Genomic DNA, 16563 nt, shown 5'->3' with positions numbered 1-16563 from the left:
TGACCACTTACCAGATGGCAGTGGGTCACAGGCAGTGGACAGATCTGAGAGTGTCCCCTCTCTTCTGTGGCACTGGTATTCAAATCAGGTCAGCTTAGCTGTGATGCTATGTCTTTGCAGACGCAGGCTGCACCGTGCAGGTCCCCGCGTAGGGCACTCAGGATACCAGGGATTACGGAGCTCGCTCTCTCTCCTATAGCCAGGGGAAACGTGTAAGCTCCTGCTACCATGTGTACGCCAGAGTTGGAGCCGAAATGGTAGAACTGCAACAGCAGATTCGCCTCGAAGAGGGGCCGGCAATACTAGGCACAGACAGTGGAAACTGCGGGACCACCCTACGCGTTTTCGAAAGGCAACGCTTTCTTCGTCAGGTCAGTACACCTGTTGTGCGTCTCAGCTCCCAGCTAATAGTCTAGTGTCTACATGTTATGTTATTTTGTTGTATTTTGCAGTATTGCGCTATGTTTTGTATTTCTTTTTATTTTCCATGTGTATGATTACATCATCCAGGTTCCAGTTATCTCCAACAGTCCGGGTTGTATACTACTTTTTTATTATTTATTATTCTTTTATGCATTCATAGGCGCTAGTGATATACATTTCTTTCACCTGTTCACACATCTCTGACTAGGTGGTCAGAGTCATATCATAGGCTGCCCCTATATTCTTACTGATTGTTAGGGTAATAGGTATTATACACACAATAGTGCACATATCACTTTAGAATTAGCGCTTCTTTTTCTTTTTAGTTGAAGCTTATGTGGTTAACTTGCATAACCCTGTCCCTGCTAGAGAAGCCACAACACATTGCAAAGCAAGGGTTCAAATGGCATCTGACGTTTGCCACGACATGCAGCAATTTAGGGGGTCATTCTATATAATCCGCCACTAATTGTGGACGAAAACTCCCATACACTACAACTGGGATATTAGGATTAAAAGTCTGTTTTGATATAGATAGAACTACTTCCAAACCCATTTCTCTTGCTGATGCGGAAACCATGCGCTGAGCAATCAGCACCTTTAACAGCACTAAGGCACTTCAGATCTCGGTTACCAGCATGTAACCCTTTAGCGCTTTCTAAACCATGGTCTATTATTTGTGATGATATGCAGAAATGATCACACCACAGGCTGATCCCCAGCTGTCTTTAACATCCTAATTAATAAGATATTAAATGAAGGACTTGTCGAATAAATAATGTTACCCTGAGCTACAAGTCTCCCAGCTGCATAATTGGGGCAAATTGATACGTTGACATACAACACTCACTGTCTGCATCATATAAGGCAGAGAATAACCCATTATGTGCCAGACAGGCCTGCAAACCCCTTCACCAAAACAATATCCTCACTAACCACCGTACAGATTCATTAGACATTAACGCCATTCCGAGTGCCCTTATTGCTTTATCATTTCAACCTATAGGGTATCACTTGGTTGCAGGATTAAAAGGTTTAGGCTGAGCCCATCCATGCTTTAATATCTGCCACCAATAAGGGAACAGAAATCCTAATAGGATCTTCCTAATGGAATAGGATCAGTAAAACCAGGACTGTTTCCAACCATATGGGACGGACACACACTTGGGAATAGAGACTATCGCAGCCCTCCCGATTCTAGGATCCCAGGCTAATTAGGCCCTTGTGAGCATGACGCGGTCTCACCTTAACCCCAGCAACCACTTGGACTTTCCTGATCTTGATCCCAGTCTCTTCTTTCCCACCTGCAGGAGCTACTTCCTGGGGTCGCCCACCGCAACGTCACTTGCATGCGCAAGCCTCATGGAGCCACGGCAGCAGACATCTTTGTTGAGGGCACGGTAGCACAAATCACAAGTGGAGGTGTAATGTCATCAGTGATCAGCAGGTGGTGCCAGATTCCTGTTTAGAAATGTAGACGAATAAAATAAAAATAAAAGCCACATGCTACATTGACTTCAAGGTAATTCAAAATGTGCATAATACATTGCTATAATAATAATAATAATAATAATAATAATAATAATAATAATAATAATCAAATCAATAAATAATAAGGAGAATAACAGTGATAATGCTCCATAATAATAATGACGATAATGATAACTAATAATGATGATGGGAATAATATAAATATTAATGCTGATGACTACTAATAATAATGTATTCTGGTTATTTCAGGCTGCTGTTATAACCCAATACTAGTGCTTAAAATTGAGCATAATTGTCGACGTCGCAAATACATTTCCTGGGTGGACACTTGCGAGTCATTTCTATATTCCTGGTAGGTGCTGTTAATCTTTTATATCATTACAAGTTCACGGTTTACACGGTTAAACAATCTCCAACATCAGAGAGGGATATGATGTATGGAGATCCAAAGCGTTTCAATCCTCCTTTGCAGTAAAGAGATTAAATGTGTTATTATTATTATTATTATTATTACTGCTCTTGTTTATTTTGTGCATGAATAAAAGGAACAAAGTTTTGAATCAACAAAACATTGATGATTTTCAATATATCCACTATTTGCATATTGTACCAGCCTGAAAATATATATAATTTTAGTTCGCTATAAAATTTGAAACCTAGAAATGATTTGCCTGATAAAAGGTATCATACATTCTGTTTATCTTCTTAGAATTTTCTGTTGTGTTGTTCACTTTAATGATCACTGTTTGCAATTTTCTCTGTATATCCATCAACAACGCTGCTTGAAGCAGAGTAGGAAAAGTTGGGCACTGTGCTTGTCGTAAAAGAAACTTGTACATTTGATTAATATTGGGGGAAAGCTGTTTGGACCGTGCTCATTTCCCAGAATCCCAGGCTGCAGTGCATTGTATGCTAAGAGACAATGGTGAAAATCAGGGTTGCAAACCTGTCTGAGATGTGTGAATGTGCTCACACGCATGGGCGTCCGCAGAAATTTTTTCAGTGGGGGGCATAATTTATAACCACAGCGCAATGGCAGTCCCGGCTGCGGCACAGATTGGTCCCGACTTGGAAGTGAGACGGCTTTCATTGGTAGGTAGTGTTACCAATGAGAGCCGCATCACTCCCGAGTGCTACCAATGACAGTGCGCTGCGCTTCCTCCTGCGTAGCAGCATAGGCTAGCCTACCACTAGCTGCCTGCCGCGGAGCCAGGGGCACCCACCCACCTCCGTCCCGGTCCACCCACCTCCGTCCCGGTCCACCCAGAGTCTGTTTTTGGCATTTATAGCGCCGTTAACGTACTGTACGGCGCCATAAATGCCAAAAACAGCCCAGGACTGCGAGTGATCCAGGCAGAGCCGCCAACAGAAATCATGGGGCCCAGGACAAATGAAAGGAGCAGGCCCCCCCCGAACCCATAGCGCCCCCCCCGAACCCATAGCGCCTACCATGAAAAAATATCTTTTAGCGCGCAACTTTTACTTAACTGTTTTCTTATTGTGATACAGAATAAAACATTACAATGCAACCTGTTTATTTTTATATTTTCAACAAAAGACATGTGTCTGCCTGCCTGGGTGGGTGAGTGGGTGAATGACAGTAGAATGACAGTGGGTGAGTGGGTGAATGACAGTGGGTGGGTGAATGACGGTGGGTCGGTGGGTGAATGACAGTGGGTGGGTGGGTGAATGACGGTGGGTGAATGACGGTTGAATGACGGTGGGTGGGTGGGATAATGACGGTAGGTGGGTGGATGAATGATGGTGGGTGGGTGGGTGAATGACAGTGAGTGAGTGGGTGGATGGGTGAATGACAGTGGGTGAATGTTGAATGTGGGTGGGTGAATGACGGTGGGAGAGAGTGACTGGGTGACAGTGACTGGGTGGGTGACAGTGACTGGGTGGGAGACAGTGACTGGGTGGGTGGGAGACAGTGGGTGGGTGGGAGACAGTGACTGGGTGACTGAGTGAGTGACAGTGACTGGGTGGGACAGTGACTTGACAGTGACTGGGTGGGTGACAGTGACTTGGTGAGTGACAGTCAGTGACTGGGTGGGTGACAGTGACAGTGGGTGACGGTGACAGTGGGTGACAGTGACAGTGGGTGACAGTGACTGGGTGGGGTGACTTACCTTGACCGGTTGGGTGCAGCTTGTCGCCGGACGCTTCCCCCTCCTGCCCCCGATATCCCCTTCTGCCCCCGATATCCCCGCGGCAGCTGCCAGGGACGGGAGGTGGGCTTGGGGAGGGGGCGCGGGAGGAGGGCTCGGGGGGGGGCACGGGAGGTGGGCTCGGGGGGGGGGGGGGCAAGGCCACGGGAGGTGGGCCGGGGGGCACGTGGGAGGTGGGTGCGCGGGAAGCTGGCCAAGGGGGGGAAGCGGGCCGCAGGAGGAGCTGGTACTTCCATCTCCGTCCCACGTTGGGAGCAGGCCGCAGAGGAGCTGGTACTTCCCACTCCATCCCACGTTGGGAGTGGGAGGGGGAGCGGGCCGCAGAGGAGCTTGGCTTGTACTTCCCCCTCCGTCCCACTTTGGGACCGCGGGGAATCGGCGCCATTTTTTTAAACTTTTTTTTTTAAATTTATTTAATTAACTGGTGCCCGGCCGCGCAGGGGGCCCGGCCTGACCCACGGGGCCTGGGAAGCAGTACCCTTTGTCCCTCCTGTGCCCCCCCTGTTTGCAGCCCTGGATCCAGGGGGGGGCAAGCGCCCCCCCTTGCCCCCTCCTGCGGACGCCCATGCTCACACATGGTATTTTTATTTGCGGGCAATAGGTTAGAAAACTTCTTCAAATAAATCCAATTTGAAAAAGTAGTGGTGCAATCTGGGACTGCAAAGGAAAAAGTAGTGATACTAGTAGTTAGTAGACCCTCGTACCATTGCACTTTCATTACTGATAATGCCCCTGTACGTCAAGGATTAAAATCACAAATGCATGATTTGAAGCAGAGGAGCCTGGTTTTAATCCCGGGGGGAGCTGGTGAAGGTCGCGCATGCGCAGAAGCAGCCGTTGCCGAGTGGACATGCGCAGAGGCAACCGTTGTGTGCGCATGCGCAGAGGCGGACAACACCGCCGGCGCATGAAAAGAGTTCTCTCTCTCTCTCTCTCTCTCTCTCTCTCTCTCTCTCTCTCTCTCCCTCTCCCTCTCCCTCTCCCTCTCCCTCTCCCTCTCCCTCTCCCTCTCCCTCTCCCTCTCCCTCTCCCTCTCCCTCTCCCTCTCTCTCTCTCTCTCTCTCTCTCTCTCTCTCTCTCTCTCTCTCTCTCTCATTCCCATTGAATTCCCATTGAGTATAAATATAGAAGTGCAAAAATCTTAGAAATCTATCATTTATCATAAAAAAATGAATTGTATATACATTAATATAATATAGGAACTGTAATGATTATACAAATAAAACTTGAGGTGTGTGCCAAGCACGCGTGTTCTAAGTCAAACTTCTTTGCGTTTTGTCACTGAAATTGTGTTTTGATTGTTATGATTTCCATTGAATTAAAGAGTTTTGAGAGTAACGGCGTTTAGATACTTTACAATCCAAAATATATCGATCTTTCTTTAGTTATCATAAATCAATTATACGGTATCATGTATTTCAAGTAAATAAAATAAATTATACTCTCAAATCTCTTGCATTGAATGAAAAACATCTCCATCGCAAATACAATTTCTTTGACAAAACACAAAGAAGGTACAACTTTTTTTTATAAAATAGATTAGACGAGGATTGTAGAAACAAACCTGCAAAGCATGTGGTTACCATGGAACATTTAAAAACGGTTGTCTGATTTAAAAAAAATAATAATGTGTCAATCTCTTACATTTAACTCGTTAATCACTACAATAATCATAATCAATCACTCTAATTATTTCACTGTGGTCCTAGGAGAGAAGGGCCCTTTAGATCCTAATTATTATGCCACATGCATTCTTTAAGCAAATGTGAAGTGACACAGATGAAGTCATTTTAGAGTTTGCAGGGATTTTAATACCCAGATGAACAACACTTTGATAGCTGTATGTTTCTTAATGCAGACATCTCAATACACCCTATAAATTCCCTCTGATGTGCAATGTATTGTCAGTAATGAGGAAAGCTCATACGAAGTAGCATAGTTATTGAGGTTGGAAAAATACATTTATTTACCAATTTAGATTATACGCTCTTTCTGGCAGGGGCAAGTTCTTTGTCTTAAAGGTGCAGTTCTGCAGTTCTGCCTATGACCTGTTTTGAAAATGAAAAATGGATAATAAATACCCTTTAAAGCAGATCAAAGTTTTTTTTTTTTTTTTTTTAAATGCCCAAACCCTGCAGTAGAGTGTTCACATGGTAACTCCTGTTGTTTATTCTCACATTGTGTCTTATCAGTTCTGGTTGTGGCTTCTTTAACCCAGTTACCTGTTGGTACTGGTAGTGATACCACCATTTGACCTGTCTCTACTCTCTCTTGCAGTATGTGTAGTATGTATATGTATGTATATGTATAGATATATATATATATATATATAAATATCAGGGTCCCGCTTACCTCGGCTACAGCAGGGGAGGTTTTTGAGCGTTGCGGGTGCCTGACTCCACATCGGAGGTTTCCGGTGGCTCCATGAGCAGGGCGCCGCCATCTTGTGCGCTGTTGCGCATGACACCACCCCTCAAGAAGTCATGAACAGACTTAGGCCCCTCCCAGGTTTTGCCAATGTCCAACAGATAGGTCGGAAGTGGGACTCCACTTTCCGCTGACACATCCTCATCCTGGCAACCCGCCACAAGATGCGTGAGGACGATAGTCCCAGGGCCTTACACTTTCCGGGAGCCCTGCCCGATCATCTTTTCTGAACTGTCCCTGCCAGTGGCGAGTTCCAGTCCCAATCGCTCCTACACAGTGCCCTACCCAACGGAAACTCTGTGGTTCCTCCCACACCCCCGGGAAGTACAATGCTTTACTCACGAGGTGCTCACTACTTTATTCCGACCCTCTCTTACCCAGAGTGATCTTCAGTCCCGGGACCCCGCTGGAAGCACTCCTCCGAACCGAGGCTCTGCGACCATCCTACACTCCCAGAGAGCACCAGGTCAGTCTAGGACTCACCCCTAGCCCAAGGCCAGAATCTCATCCACCCCTGTCCCCAGGGGACTCAGCAGTGGGGGTAACATTACCACAACTAGTGGACGCCTTTACTCAGTTGTCCCAGTCCCACCAATACCGTAAGCTCAAGGCTTTCTCAGGGACCCGGCCTACGCCTCTTAGCGAGACAGAGTTTGAAGAGTGGAAGGATCATGCGGGATAAGTACTCCCTGAGTGGACCTGCTCTGACGCTGTAAAGCGGCAGCGAATCATCGTGTGCCTGCGGCCTTCGGCCGCCCATATGGTAAAGTTCAACAATGATAACCACCCCAACGTTGAGGCACGAGCAATAATACATGCGTTAACCAAGACCTATGGTGTCCCGGACGACGCCATCTCTCTGCTGACCCGGTTTTACGGCCTCACGCAAGACGAGGGAGATGTGTTGGAATTCCTTTGTCGGATCCAGTTGGTCCTATGGCCTCTGGTGAAGAAGAAGATAATCCCAGCGTCCCAGGCCGACGGTCTGCGAATCCAGGAACTCCTGCAGGGCGCATCGCCTACGCACCCCGTTGCTATACGTGTCAGTTGCACCCTCTCAATGGACCAGTCTCTAAGCTTCGAAGACTTGATGGAATGAGTGCAAGCCCAAGAGAGTACCCTACGGCTGCATTTGTCCATACCGCCTGGGGACTTCGCAAAAAGGGAAAGGCCTGCTACCTGCACCAAGGGGTATCGCAAGGACGAACCCAAAGGGACACTGCCACCAAAGGTCAAGAAGACCGGAAGCAAAGAGGACAATCCTGCTCCCAAGGTGCCTATCGCCACGTCCAGGTCACCCAAGAGAAGATCCCCTACATACAGGGCCCTCACGGTCTCAAGTGGCTTCATCTGCTACAACTGTGGTCGGAAGGGCCACTTTTCAAAGGACGGTCCAGAGAAGGAAAAAAATTCCCAATTAAAAATTTCCACCCTAATGTAATGATCTGCGGGGTTCACACCGCCGAAATCCCTGCCCCATCAGATGAAATCACTTCCCCGCCCTCCGACGACCCTCCTAAGCAAAGCCCCAACGTTGGAACCCCACCATTGGACGCTTACAGTCGGGTAGGACCAGTCACTATCATATGTGTCGTCATGGACGGTGTATATTCATCAGCTTTGTTGGACACTGGGTCCCAAGTGACCATTGTGTACAGAGGTTTCTATAACCAACACCTTGAACACCGCCCCTTGCATTCGGCGGAGCATATGAAAGTGGGGGGCTAAGTAATGAGGATTACCCCATTGACGGCATAGTGCAGGTGCGACTGGAGATAGTTCAGCTGAACACAGGCAAATCGCATCCTATGGATGTGGAGGCACTATTATGCCCCGAGCCCTGAGAGCAGCCCAGTTACCCGATTTATCCTGGGAACTAACACTGATATAGTGCGGGCAATAGTCAGGGCCTATCTGCAAGAGGCGGGTGAACTGCCTCTGGATAGCTTAAACCTCCATCCCCTCCTGTTGGAGGAGTGTTGCAGGATATCTGCCCATGATCGTCATGAAGATCTCTTCAACCTGCGAGCAGGACTTACAGAGATTCCACCTGGGGGAGTAAAGCGCATGGGCGCATTGTGCTGCTACCCTGACCGAGACGCGGCCAATCACCTCTTTTCCCTAGAAAGCATGCCGGAGGAAGATGCCCAGCGAGGCTACAAGCTGATACCAGAAGTGCGGGAATGGACTTCCAAGATTCCTAGTTGAATTAAAGTGTTCGTCCAAAATATCTCTCCGTACCCCATGGCTTTCGATCCAGGACGGAAATTGGGCCGCATATACCCCGTCACCCCAGGGGAGATAATGCCACAGGTAAATGCCGCTACGGTGTCCGAACAGCCCGCCAAGCTGACTGTCAACTTCGGAGACTCAACCCTACCAGCCGAATGGAAAGACCGGCTAACGGCCAAATTGGAAGAACGCCAGGCTGTATTCTCCACGAGTGAGATGGACGTGGGCTGCAGGCGCAGCGCCCAGCACAACTTCAGGCTGAGTGACACTACGCCTTTCCGAAAACGTTCTTGTAGCATCGCCCTTTGGGATGTGGACGATGTAAGGGACGTCTTGCAAGAGATGGAGACGGCAGGAATTGTGATCGAATCCCAGAGTCCCTATGTCTTGCCCATCGTGGTGGTGAGAAAGAAGAATGGATCGGTAAGATTGTGTGTCGACTACCGGACACTGACAAACCGTACCGTACCCGATCTGTACACTCTTCCCCGCATTGAAGAGATTCTCAACGTGCTAACTGGGAGCCAGTGGTTCAGTGTTCCGGATTTGCGATCTGGGTACTACCAGGTACCGATGAGTGAAGAAGACCAGGAGAAGACTGCCTTCGTCTGTCCCCTGGGCTTCTACCAATTTAAATGCATGCCCCAAGGCATCTGCGGGGCTCCAGCAACATTTCAACGCCTAATGGAGAAATCCATTGGAGACATGAATCCTCGGGAATGGTTGGTCTACCCGGACGATATTATTGTCTTCAGTAAAACCTTGGAAGAACATGAAGAACGGCTGCTTAAAGTGCTGGACCGTCTGGGGTGAGAGGGCCTGAAACTTTCACTGGACAAGTGCTGGTTCTGTCACACCTCGGTGACCTACGTGGGACACATTGTGTCTGCCGGTGGAATCGCCACTGATCCGGCCAAAGTAGAAGCTGTGGTGAATTGGCCGCGACCTGAGAACGTCATGGAGTTACGCTCCTTCCCGCGGCTTCTGTGGCTACTATCGTTGCTTTGTGGAGGGGTATTCCAGTAAACACAAAAGAAAGTGCTTAGGCGCTATAAACAATTAAATAAAATACTAACAATAATAACACAATATGTACAGGGCAGCCAGGAATACTAGCAGAACAACACCAGAGAAAACACAAAGAACATACACAGACCAGCGCCCAAAAAGAGTCCAAAGTCCCTAATAGAGTCCAAACAGATGGAAGAGAAGAAAATCCAAATGGTCCAATCACTGGAAGATCTCCAATCTGGGGGTCCGTGACATAGGGACAGAAACAAAAAGAAATAATAGTGTAATACGTAATATTAAAATGGGACAAACAACATGAAACACTTAACAAGAGACATACATAAAACAAGCAAGCTGAAAGTAAAATAACTATTTAATAAAACAAACGGAGCCTGCTGCAGCGGGTCATCAAGGGGTTAAACCCAAAACCCTACTTACAGCAGGACTGGAAATGACAAGCATGTGTACCCAAGTTGGGCAGACTGCCGGCAGCAGTGAGGGTCCTCACGGGCTCCCCAATGTGTAGTTTCTTTCCCTCTAGCTTCGGAACACTCTCCAAAATGGATGCCGAATAGGGGAACTCCACACTCTCCTGCCTGCAAGCACAGGAGCAACTCTCGCGAGATCTTGATGACGCTGCTTCCTGCTTCACTTGATTGACACTTCTCACAACCAGTGCTTCTCCAAGGCACCGTGACCTCTGACCCTACGCATTTCGTGACTGACGTCACTTCCTCGGGATGATTCAGTGAAGGTGAAGTCCCATTATGTACACCTCACTTATCACTGATTGGATAAAAATATCTAATGCCAATTGAGTTTAAAACTTCAGCTCTAAACAGTACAACACAAACACAGACTGAAACAGCCTCATACACAAAAACGGATAAAAACATGGTAAAAATTAAGATGATTCCACATCTAAGACTGCATAGATGGCAGTAACAAAATATTAATACAATAATAATCAGTAATCCTAATATAATAATCTATATTTTATAATAAATATATAAATAAATAAAAATAAAAACCAAAACTAATTATTTTAAAGAAAACCAACTCATAATTATAATCATTCCAGCAATTTATATATAAAAATGATAATAATAAGCATAAAGAAGAATAAAGAACAAGGGAATATAATATAATTAAAAAGTGCAACACTAGACACTATTTTAAGAGACCCTATATTATTTAATAAGAAAGACCCCTAGATCAAAGTCTAAATTTAATCCATTTGGAGAGAGGGTTCTAAACTCATAAATCCAGAAAGCTTCACGTCTGCTAATCTGGTTGAGTTTATCACCCCTCCCCCCCCCCCCAATTGGTAGCAGCAATTTCAATTGCTTGACAGCAAAGACCAGTCGGGTCCTTGTTGTGGCAATTCAAAAAATGGTTCGACACACTATGGGATATTAGTCCCTTTTTAATGTTGTACACATGCTCGTATATCCTTCTTTGGAAGGACCTACCTGTGCGTCCCACATACTGTAAGCCACAGGGACAGGTTAGCAAATAGATAACATAAGCTGTATGGCAATTAATAAAGGATTTTATTTGATACATTTTCAGTGACATTGGACTTGAACATAGTGCCTGATTTACCATACTTACATGCTGTGCATCTTGTACATGTGAAAAAGCCATTAACTGCATGAGACGAATGAGACTTCTTTTGGGCGCTGGTCTGTATCTGTTCTTGGTATTCCAGTAAGGCCAAGCCTTTAAACAGGAGAAATGTTTGCACTGCCAAAAAGACAGGAGGAGGCTCACAGTAAAATTAATCCTTTAATCTTGATCTGGATACAACATAACCCCTAAAGAGCTCAAAAAACACACATCTACGCGTTTTGGGCCGTGTGCCCTTTATCAAGATGTATATCCTATATAGTGAATGGTCCAAGCGAAGATTTATATCTTATGAAAAGGATTCTATCTGTTTTTGAAGCGCTGGTCACCTCTATCTGTTCAAGCCTTTAAACAACCTCCTAAAAATATACCCAGAGGACATATATATGTAGCCCCCTTTTCCCATGACTAAGGGAACCACGTGTGCTGCCGTTACCTGTGGCTCACAGAAGGCCTCAGCCTCCACAGCTGGCAGCCTGGGGTGAGCTCTCGTTCTCTTTGGTGCAGCGCTTCCACCTGGGAGGGATCCTAGCATTGTAGGATAACTCCTCGCAGGAACAATACCGGCAGTAAATAAGGCACACACTGGTATAACAACTATATTTACTGACAGAGATAACATAACACAATAATCACACAAGGCCCCACATGCAATACCCACACAATAGGTAATTACCTGGTGAGGTCCCCAAAGTACTGACGTGCCATGGGCACCTAACCACCCGGTGTCCACAGTGGCAAGCCCACCCCAAAGTGTGGGGAGTAGCGCTACCCACAGTGTGTATGGCCATTGGTGCACGTGGTACCTTTCCTGGTCTTAGTCCAGGACAACCTGAAGATGTTGATCCGTCGGACCGCAAAATGATCCCATGCCGCATCTACAGTATCCTTTTCATCCGCCACTGGAGGGATCTCCCGCAAGGAGTGTGTCCCTATAATGTGTCTTTAGTAAAGTGCCGGTGGTCTGGTCCCAGACCGCAGGCCGTGTAAACCAAGTAGCGTCTGTCACCAGCGTACTCGCACTATCTGGGGTGATCTCAGGGTAAGAGTCCCTATCTGGGGCCTTCCCTGTAGAACCACAAGCTATAATGAGTCGGGGCCTAGCTTGGACTTGGGGAGGAATCTGGCAACGTCCAGCGGACACTACCTTCTTCCTCTCTGTCCTGCTCCCAACTGACTTGTGGGGCCAAATGTAACTACCGAGATCTGCCTGCCGAGATCCTGGGAGCCCTATTGGCTAAAACTGCCCACGTGGTAAGCAGCCTCAGAGGCTGCTGGGACTTGTAGTCCCTTGCGGAGCTGTTGCCCCCAGTGGCTGCCGCACTTACTGCGCATGCGCGCCTGGACTTGTCCTGCGCATTTGCGAGTATCGAGCCCTAAAATGGCGGCGCCCGCAACCCAGGACCGACAGCTCCCTTTGCCCTGTCGGCAGACTCTCCTCCTCCCGCACTTGCACCGTAGGTAAGCGTGAGCTCTGATTGCCGCCGCAGTCATCTGCCCCCTTCCCCACCCGGCACAGAGGTAAGGGGGCTCGTTTACATCTATATATACATACCATACTTTATATAAGTTATGGTGGGAGAAAAAGGTCGCAAAAACCCTCCACGTGTAGCATATAGCAAATAAAAAGATCACTTGTGAGCACAATGTCTTAGACAGGTCTGCCTTTCACCATTATCACCTAGCATTCAGTGCTTCCACTGCGGCAAGGGATTCTGGAAAAAGGCATGCAAATGAGCACACCGTGTCCCCTCTTGCCTGAAATCCATTTTTACATGGAACCCTTATAAGCTAATGCTCGCTGTTCACACCGCTTTTAAGCACCCCATGGGATTAGATGCAAAGCCAGTTAAACCACTCACAGACAACTGTTTAGACCTTTTTCGGTCTCATCAGTGTGAGGCTGGTTGTACTGGCTTTGCAATATTCAAGGCTGGGTAGGTTTACCATATTTTATATAAGCTATCGTGGGTGAAAAAGGCGATAAAAAAACCCCACCGTGTAACATATAGCAAATTAAAAGATCACTTGTGAGTGAACCAGTTGCAGTTGAGTTGCAGCTGCAGTGGAATTAATGAACTTTAACATTCTTAGGTAGTAACAAGGTGGAATCCCACACTTTATATGTTTTGGAAACTTCAGGAACGGGGACAAACCCTCACTAGCTACACACCATGAGAATCTGTGCGAACTACCTAAACTATTTGATATTCATACCTGCCGGCCACACGTACTGAACTAACATAATTATAATTATTCTGACCGACCGTAGCCGAGCCAGAGACGAGCCTCGGCTCACCCACGGACAAGGTGCGGACAACAAAGTGTGCACGTAGATGTCATCTCGCACCTTCTCGCGGTCACTGGAAGTGTACGTCTTGCTGCATCTGTATGCACTTAATGAGGGGCCCAAGGATTTTCATGATATTTGAGCAGTATATTTTGGCACCCATGCTTGATCGTCGGTTTAAGACAAACTTGCCTTCTTTCCTTCCACCAGCACACATGTAAACACCTGCAAAGTGCTCATTGTTGCCAAGGTGTTATCTCAAAATCCTCATCATGTACCTTGTCCTTCTGCTTCTTCTGAAACTGCTGTCAGTAAATTATTGGTGCCAACCATCGATCAGCAAGAAAAAAAACCTGAAATATAATCCTGGGGTAATATTATGGAGTCAAATATTAGTGATACAGAAGATGATATCAGTGCGGGCTTAAAGCTGCAGTTCAAGCTTTGCTCGGGGTTATTTAATTCACTGTTATTGCTGCAAAACAGTACCCACGATGCAAAGTTCTGTGTGGCAGATCATGTGACCGGGCAGTTACTAGATGCTACTGCTGCACTGCTAGAGAGAGGTCAGGGCTCAAGAGCCAGAGCCTGTCTCAGAAGTGGAAGGGGATGTGACTTTGTAAATGGTTGCTATAGAAACAAAAATGCTTGCTAGATTAGAATACATTAAAAATGTATTTTTTTTTAAATGCTACAAGTATTTTCTCATAGTACAGAACTGATTTATTAAAAAAAAAAAATACACATGTAGGATATTGCTTGCACTGCAGCTTTAAAGGACACGCTCAAGGAACCTGTTGACTAAAACTCAGTTTCTAAAATGGTAGCAGATTGGTTTAATTATAACAGAATAGATGACATTAGGGCCAGCCTGTTTATATTTTGGGAGAAATGGAGAACTATCTGGAGCACCTTATACAAGCTGGCTATGGTCTGTGTAATGGTATGAGAAAAAGACAGGGACAAGAAATCCATAGTTGGTGCATCCAAAATCCTGAGCATTGGTAAAATGTTGTAAGTATGTTTGAAGACTGCTCAATTTGTGTCTTAGGTTTCAGTGGAATAATATGTAACTGTCAGATTGGAGATATCAAAAGTAAATGGTATGTAGCCGTGACCCCCGATTCACCCCGAGTAATGAGAGATTGCGCTTGCAAGGATTAGTTGCGAAAGCCCGCGAAGGAGGAGGATACATATTGGCGGGAAAGGAGCAGTCCCTTGACCCAGCAGCCCCGCGGGGTGGGTCAGGTGAGCACGTTTAGCCTATGGGTGGAGGAGTTTCCAGAGATATAGGCAGTGGTGGCGCGCACGTGGAGAGAGATCGTGGAGAGTAGAGACTGAGATACTGCGCTGGGAGGTGATACCCCCAGGCGCAGGCAAGGTGCCCCCGGCCCAGTTAGGCCTGAGTCACCGTAGAGACAAGCTGAGCTAGGGACACCCTTAGTAAGGACCTTACCCCCCAAATAATTGCTGTGTTCAGGACTACCCTGTCGAGGAGATGCGCCCTTATCCCAGTGTTTGATCCTCAGAGACTCTTTTTGAAGAACCGTGGCAGTTCCGAGCACCGGAGTGCTCGGCAGGTATTTCATCAAGTGCACCAACTTTACCCGTTCAATCACCTAAGACCTAGTGGCTGCACAATCACCCCTACACATACACACGGCCGTTGGGAGCGCGAGAACTGATTAACGTATTTGGACACGGGGTGGGAACACCCGGTGGTGGGTTTGGGGAGACAGTACTGTTTGGCGTCCGCCGAGGCGCAAGTTATCATTGGCGTCCGCCGAGGCGCAAGTTACTGTGGGCGTCTGCCGAGACGCAATGATGTGTACGTCCTCCGTGGCGTGTTAAATGTTATGTACCAGTGTGCTGGAATGTCATGGCATGTACTGTATTGAAAGGTTGATGTATCAGTAAACGATATTGGGTTTAATATATGGTTGTGTGAGAGGAATTCTTGTATAGAGGTCCTGCGAAGACCAACTCCCCCTTTGGCGGGATCTGTCGCAGGTGGAGGCGCTGCACCGAACCTAAATATATATGTATTGTATGCAACCCGGGCTCTCCGTGGCAGAGGCTCAGGCCCTGTGAGTCAGCAGGTAACAGAGCACAGAGTAACCGCTTGCTGAGTGATAGGAAGCAGGATTACATTTGGAGGCGCTGCTGAGATTTTAGACCTGGGGTGCCCCTCGAACCTCACTTGTGATCACCATGGCCTTACCCACCCGTCAAGAGATACGAGACTGGGCACGCCAAGTCCACACTCCCACTCGTCGCGCCGGTGCGTTGGCCCGAGTACCCGTGGCATTGCCCCTAGAGACTTTACAGATGGCCTTGCGACAACTCCCGGGATTTGCCAAAGCTCGCCTGGTAGATGTAATGATAGACCATGACTCCAAGTGGAATACCTTACTTGTAGACTGTCGGCGTAACCTGTTGGCGCTAGAAACTGCCGTTCCACGATCCCTGGTCTTGCCCGACGCACCGCCCGGCGGTAGTCCTTTCGTCTACCCGCTTCGAAGCCCCTTCGTATGCCCGTTGGGGGAGGACGACCCCACCCTTCCGTTGCTCCACTATGCCGAGAGTGAGCTCGGTAGCTGCCGCTCTCTGTCCAGTAGCCCGGAATCCAGCGCCTCTATGGAAGCGAGAGTGAGTAGTAACCTACTAAAGAAACTGAATGACAAAATAGACCTACTATCTAGTCCCCCCAGTTTGCCGCCGCTAGTCGAAGCGCTTACCTTAGCCACCCACGCTCAGAACTACCGGAAGCTAAAAGCCTTCTCGGGGACCCTCCCGGTGCCTGCCGGGGAAGATGTGGTAGAGACGTGGAGAGAGCACACGCAGGGAGTGATGGAAGAGTGGTCTTGCACCGATGTAGTAAAACGCCAG

The 16563-nt window shown here is 47.4% G+C and overlaps 1 protein-coding gene and 1 long non-coding RNA gene across 3 annotated transcripts in view; one reads left to right on the top strand and one right to left on the bottom strand.

Moving 5' to 3' along the window:
* Positions 1 to 1821, bottom strand: part of ERLIN2 (ER lipid raft associated 2) — a 44237-nt gene extending 42416 nt beyond the window's left edge. The window contains exons 1-2 of one of the 2 annotated variants that reach the window (XM_075601402.1): positions 1669 to 1803; positions 12 to 193 (exon numbers count right to left, since the gene is read on the bottom strand). The gene's annotated coding sequence lies outside the window, so the exon portion shown is untranslated. Of the gene's footprint in view, positions 1 to 11; positions 194 to 1668 lie in introns of both variants that reach the window. The other variant, XM_075601401.1, reaches the window with a different exon arrangement.
* Positions 162 to 3331, top strand: LOC142495649 (uncharacterized). Its single transcript, XR_012801785.1, has 3 exons — positions 162 to 371; positions 1734 to 1945; positions 2164 to 3331. It is a non-coding gene; the product is annotated as an uncharacterized LOC142495649 (long non-coding RNA).
* Positions 3332 to 16563: the final 13232 nt, after the last annotated feature.

The sequence above is a fragment of the Ascaphus truei genome, chromosome 5, assembly GCF_040206685.1.
Source record: "Ascaphus truei isolate aAscTru1 chromosome 5, aAscTru1.hap1, whole genome shotgun sequence".
Classification (NCBI taxonomy): domain Eukaryota; kingdom Metazoa; phylum Chordata; class Amphibia; order Anura; family Ascaphidae; genus Ascaphus; species Ascaphus truei.
This window is presented reverse-complemented; position numbering and strand designations above follow the sequence as displayed.